The sequence below is a fragment of the Aotus nancymaae genome, unplaced genomic scaffold (assembly GCF_030222135.1).
Source record: "Aotus nancymaae isolate 86718 unplaced genomic scaffold, 86718_ANA_hifiasm-v0.15.2.pri h1tg000081l, whole genome shotgun sequence".
Taxonomy (NCBI): domain Eukaryota; kingdom Metazoa; phylum Chordata; class Mammalia; order Primates; family Aotidae; genus Aotus; species Aotus nancymaae.
Genome location: NW_026988496.1, coordinates 1,701,888 through 1,708,599, shown reverse-complemented (window position 1 = coordinate 1,708,599; position 6,712 = coordinate 1,701,888). Strand labels below are relative to the sequence as shown.

General features: G+C 41.8%; 1 non-coding gene and 1 pseudogene across 1 annotated transcript; both read right to left on the bottom strand.

Annotated features, from left to right (window-relative positions):
• Positions 1–2,316: 2,316 nt before the first annotated feature.
• On the bottom strand, positions 2,317–5,080 carry LOC105732782 (nuclear transport factor 2-like; annotated as a pseudogene).
• A 916-nt stretch (positions 5,081–5,996) lies between these two features.
• Positions 5,997–6,162, bottom strand: LOC135271569 (U1 spliceosomal RNA). The gene has a single exon (XR_010339692.1). It is a non-coding gene; the product is annotated as a U1 spliceosomal RNA (small nuclear RNA).
• Between the last annotated feature and the right edge of the window lie 550 nt (positions 6,163–6,712).

Genomic DNA, 6,712 nt, shown 5'->3' with positions numbered 1-6,712 from the left:
TGGATCACGAGGTCGAGAGATCGAGACCATCCCGGTCAACATTGTGAAACCCCGTCTCTATTAATACAAAAAAATTAGCTGGGCACGGTGGCGCGTGCCTGTAATCCCAGCTACTCAGGAGGCTGAGGCAGGAGAATTGCCTGAACCCAGGAGGCGGAGGTTGCGGTGAGCCGAGATCGCGCCATTGCACTCCAGCCTGGGTAACAAGAGCGAGACTCCGTCTCAAAAAAAAAAAAAAAAAAAAAAAAAAGAATTTTTTTTTAAATGAGAAACTCTTCAAACAATGTAAAACAACAACAAGAAAAATTCCTGTATCTTTAAACTTTATCCCCTTTTTTAGGCCTCACAAAACTCAGTCTATAAAAACCAGTCCATTCCTTTCCTTGCTATCTAGACTGAGAGGCCTAACTCCTCCTCCTCAACTTTAACAAGCCATATGAAGAGCCTCTTTAGTACCTCCTCTGTAGTCTCCCTGTGACACTTCAACTCCAGGCAGCTTGCTTTACTCTACCCAGATGAATGACCTAATGACTTATATCCAAAAGGTGATCCGAACTGATTAAGGAGGAAGCTTTTTTCTTAGAGATGGGGTCTCACTATGCTGCCCAGGCTGGCCTCAAACTACGGGTCTCAAGTGATCCTCCCACCTCAGCCTCCTGAGTAACTGGGACTACAGGTGCATGCCACCATGCCCACCTATCTTTTATACTTTACCATCTTCTCTGTTTTCAACTAGCATGGCCTGCCTACCCAATCTGTGCATCAGTTTACTATTTTCCAAAGAATTCAAGATTTGAGTCAAGTAAAAACATTAAAAATACTAATGGTAAATGCTAACTAATAATGCTAATGTTGGCCAGGTGCAGTGGCTCACGCCTGTAATCCCAGCACTTTGGGATGCCAAGGCAGGCAGATCTCCTGAGGTTGGGAGTTCAAGACCAGCGTGACCAACACAGAGAAACCCGTCTCTACTAAAAATACAAAATTAGCTGGGCATGGATTACCTGAGGTCGGGAGTTCGAGACCAGCCTGACCAACTTGGAAAAAACTCTGTCTCTACTAAAAATGCAAAATTAGCTGGGCATGGTGGCACATGCCTATAATCCCAGCTACTTGGGAGGCTGAGCCAGGAGAATTGCTTGAATCTGGGAGGCAGAGGTTATGGTAAGCCGAGATTGCACTCCAGCCTGGGTAACAAGAAAAAGTACTATTCTGGAAGGAAAGTATATTAGTGTTCTCCAGAGAGATAGAACCAATAGGATACATATAGATAGATATATGAGAGGGAATCTATTAGGGGAATTGGTACACATCATTATAGAAGCTGAGAAATTCCACAACAGGCCGTCTGAAAGCTAGAGACCCTGGGATGCTGATACCATGGTTCAGTACAAGTGTGAAGGCCTCAGAACCAAGGAGGCCAATGGATTGTAACTCTCAGTCTGAGACCAGAGGCCTGAGAACTGAAGGTTAGGCAGGCAGCACTGGTATAAGTTCTGGAGTCCAAAGACCAGGGAGACCAGAGTTCTGTTGTCCAAAGCAGGAGACAAATGTATCCCAGCTCCAGCAGATAAATCAATACATTCGCCTTTTCCTCATTTTTTATTCTCTACAGGTCCCTAGCAGATTGGATGATGCCTGCCCACACTGAGGGCAAATCTTCCCTACCTAGTCCACTCAGACTCGCACAATCATCTCTTCTGGAAACACCCTCACAGACACACTCCAAAATGATGCTTTACCAGGATTCTAGGTGTTCCTTAGTCCAGTTGAGTTGACATCTAAAATTAACCAACAGAGAAAATGTATAGAAGACCTAATTTCTTACAAACTCAAGAAACAACGGGAACTACCTTTCTTCAAATGAGCCTAATTTACATTCATTATAGCCTGATATCCAAGAGGCTCTGATCTTTAAACTTCTGTAAGCTACTCTGACAAGAAATAATTGCATACCTATCTGTGAAGAATAATCCATTACATGATTCAACTTCCATCTCATTAACTCTGTTTTCCACTGCCTACTAATAGTGACCATTTATTGAGCTCTAAGTATGTGCCAGGCATCGTGTTGTGTGCTTTATTTTTTTTTAATTTTAATTCTTACAGTAAGTATCAATTCACCTGATAGATGAAGAAACTGAAGTTTGGAGAAGGTAAGTAATATTTCCATGATCAGGCAGTTAGTAAATAGGAGAGCCAGGATTCATTCTTTCAACTACTAAATATTAAATCTTTTTTGTCGTTAAGAAAATTTTTGTGGTTTTATTGTATCATGAGGCACTGAAACATCGTGAGCACCTGACTGAGAGGAGGTCAGCCGAAGTTGCGCAGGGCAAGCCTGAACACGTCATTGGTGCAAACCCAAGCATCGTTGATGTTCTTTAACAGGAACATCAGGTGGAACCCCATGATGAGGTCTTCATCCACCTTAAGCTGGCCCACAGCCATGCCGATGATGCAGCTATCTGGTGAGGGCTTGATGGTCCTGCACCGTAATGCTATGCTGGATTTTCTGGAACAGAAGGTTAGACAACTTCTCTGCAATGGCAGCTTTCCCTGGGAACTGTTGTCCTTCCCACACAAGGCATGATGCATCAATGTAAATTGCGCCTAATTGGGTTCTATCATTATAAAATAACTGATAATGATGTTCAATGAAGCTGGATCCAACCTGCTTCCACACTGGCTTGTCTCCCACTCTGGAGCATCACCCGACCTTGTGAAGACCCGAGGGGCTAGCACGATGCTGGCAGTGGAGACGGCCAAGAAATCTTTAAAATATGATTGTCATCTCTACATAGCCAATATTTCATTAGACAAGGATAATTCATCATAATTAAATTTCTTTTTATTTTATTTTATTTATTTATTTATTGCAGAGACAAAGTCTCACTATGTTGTCCAGGCTGATCTCAAACTCCTAGGCTCAAGTGATCCTCCCACCTCAGCCTCCCAAATTGCTGGGATTATAGGCACAAGCCACCATGCCCGGCCTATAATTAAACTTCTATCCATTTTTAGTTTTTGGGGTCTTTTTCTTTGAGAGTTTCACTCTGTTTCCCCGGCTAGAGTACAGTGGTGCCATCATAGCTCACTGCAACCTGAAACTCCTGGGCTCAAACAATCCTTCAGCCTCAGCCTGCCAAGTAGCTGGGACTACAGGAGTGCACCATCATTTTCAGAAAATTTAAAATTTTTTCTTAGGTACGGGGTCTCATTATGTTGTCCAGGCTGGTCTCGAACTTCTGACCTCAAGCAATCCTCTCGTCTTGGCCTTTCAGAGCGCTAGGATTACAGGCATGAGTCACCGTGCCTGGCCTTCTATTCATTTTAACTTGAAAGCATACTTCCTTTCTATTTAACCTTGCCTTCATAGATATTTTAATTATAGTTTATTATTCTTCATTCTTGAACTTAAGCCAGGTCCCCACACAGGTTTAGTTCTCTTAGTTCTCTCAGTTTGTATAATTCATGACTACCACTCTACTGACTTTGTCCACAGCCCCTGGGGCCTCCTCTGTTTTGTTGCTTGTGATCGAGGCCTTAACTTGTCCTCTAGGGTCTAAGATTCATATCTATATTTTTCCATACTCCTCTTTTTTGCTCTTTTCTTTCTTGTTCTTTTCTACAGAGCCGGGGGACTACTCACTCACCTGGCTAAACCAGAATGACACAGATTGCCTCATAAACTGGAATTCTGACAGACCAAGAGCTCAATATCACAGGTCACAAATGACAGAGGACTGTACAAGCAATAGATTTTTTGTGATTTGTTTTTTTCTGATGGCTGCTAGAATGAAAAATAAAGAAATACATCTCTAAGAGTAACCATTAAATTCTTCCATATTATTTCAGAGTAGAAATCAATTTAATAAGTCCCTAGCATGGTGATAAATAATTTTTCCGCTGTTGTCAACCAATATCAAATACACAGTACTAGTATAGAAACAGCTATAAGGCTCCTTTCCAGCTAATCAACTCCTCTCCTCCACTCCATTGCCAGCAATTATGCACCTTGGTATCCAGTTATTCCAATGTTCTTTTATCCTGTAACAAATGGTAGTCAGAACTCAATATGTGCCTGATTATCATTATGGCAATTAATTTTAGGGTTTCAAAACTGGAGCTCTACATCTCTGATTCAGTCTCATTTTTGCTTACATTTTCTCTTCTCCTATGCTTCTAGCTATGTATCTTATTTATACAGAGATAAAATTATATCAAATATAGCTAGGGTAATTAAGATGGAACCCTCATACTTAAGCAGATCCTAAGTAGTCCTCTATATATTATGGGTTTCAAATGGTCCTGGAAAAGAATATAAAAAAGTCATTCTGAAAAGTCAATACGTGTTTTTAGAGATGGGTCCTCACTCTGTCACCCAGTCTGGAGTGCAGTGGTACAATCATAGCTCACTGCAGCCTTGAATTCGTGGGCTCAAGCTATCCTACTGCCTCAGTCTCCTGAGTAGCTGGGACTACAGGCGCATACCACCATGCCCAGCATCAGTACATTTTTTTAAGCTCCAATTTTCTAACTACAAAAATATATCAAAATTCATCACAATATACCGGATACAGCCCAAGAAAAAAATCTATTTTATACTAAACTTCATTCTTACCAAAATTGTGATCTATAGTCAACTTTAATTGCAGTAGTGGCACTCGTAACTTATCGAACATACCAATTTCACATTTTCATAGTCACAGTATTCCAAAGCTGTCAAATTACTTCCCAGCTACCAATAGCAGTTCCCAAATTTCAGTAAGATCTAAACAAAACAATTTTTAAAAGTTTCCAGCTTTATGAGTTTATTGTCTAACAAATACTATTTTTAACAATAATGACTCTAGTTATGTTCTGGATTTCAACTAATCACGTAGATCCCAATATTATCTTTTTCTTACACAACTAATTGCACCCTATGCTTGAGCCAAAACTAGTCACCATTCCCTAAAGCCTTCCAGCTTTTGGGTCATGCCTATCCATTCAACCTCTATCTCCTCTCCTTACCTGAACTCTGGTCATCCCAAACCATGAACTGTGCTGCTGTTTCCTCCCTGGCAAAGCTCTTCATTTGAGGCTGTTCTTTCTTTCTCTCCCTCTCTCTCTCTTTCTTTCTTTTCTTCCTTCCTTCCTTCCTTTTTTTTTTTTTTTGAGATGGAGTCTCACTCTGTCACCCAGGCTGGAAAGCAGTGGTGCAATCTCAGCTCACGACAACCTCCGCTTCCCGGGTTCAAGCGATTCTCCTGACTCAGCCTTCTGAGTAGCTGGGAGTACAGGCGTGTGCCAACACACCCGGCTAATTTTTGTATTTTTAGTAGAGATGGGGTTTGACCATCTTGGCCAGGCTGGTCTTGAACTCCTGATCTCATGATCCACCTGCTCCAGCCTCCCAAAGTGCTAGGGTTACAGGTGTGAGTCACTGCACCTGGCCTCTTTCTTTCTTTCTCTCTCTCTTCTTTCTTTCTTTCTTTCTTTCTTCCTTCCTTCCTTCCTTCCTTCCTTCCTTCCTTCCAGACAGTGGTCCTGCTCTATATTGCCCAGGCTGGCCTCGAAGTCCTAGGGCTTGAGTGGTCTTCCCATTTCAGCCTCCCAAGTAGCTGGAATTACAGGTGCACACAACCAAACCCAGCTGAGGCTGTTCATTTTCCTTTGCTCATATCTTTCCGTAAGTCAAGATCAGGTTATCATTTTCTTGTATCTTCTTCCCTGGATCCCCAAGGTATTATTTTGCCATCTTACCTCAATAGCCTCTTTCTTGAAAGTTCATAATACTCAGTTTTATGACTCTCTCAATGTTAAATTTCAATCTCCAACTCTCCCCCCAACATTCACTGAGGACTTCAGTACCAACTGTTTTCCTTTTCTCTTCTCATCCTGAAAGCCTTCATTATCCCCCTTGATGATCTAACACCCAAACCTCATAGATCCTTGACATACCCTATTCTAATTTCTTCATCTCAATTCCATTTGAATCATCCATTTTATTTCAGGGGAAAGCACAAACGCAGTCTCCCACTACCACAAATTACATAGTCGAGTTTGCTGTATTTGGGGAACTAGGAAGAGCCAACACACCCAGAGTGCAATGAATGGGCCTCACCCTGACAAAACCACCTTTGTGATCATGGTATCTCCCCTGCCAGGTATCAGTTATTCATTTCTGTAGTGACACCTGGAATGGCTCTACTTCCAAAACCGAACACAGAGGGTCCACTCTCCTAAACCTTATACTCCCTGAATTTACCCTTCAACTTCCTCAAGGCCTTTAATTCATTAACCCTCTTAGCTATTTTCCAAAGCCATTGTGTACTTTTGGGGTTTTTTGGATTTTGGGGGGGTCTGGAATTCTTTATTTTATCTTTAAATTTTTTTTTTTATTTCCACAGGTTTTAGGGGAACAGGTGGTGTTTGGTTGCATGAATAAGTTCTTTAGTGGTGATTTGGGAGATTTTGGTGTACCCATCACCTGAGCAGTATACACTGCACCATACTTGTAGTCTTTTATCCCTCACCCCCTTCCCACCCTTTCCTCCTGAGTCCCCAAAGTCCATTGCCATCACATACTTTTGGACTGCACTTCCTTGTCTACTTAGGAAAGAGTCCATGGACAGTGGGACTTCAATAACAGTAACCAACACTCTCTATTCTCCTATCTCCTTGATTTTCCACCATACCTATGTCAATTCTCACCCACAAATCAACC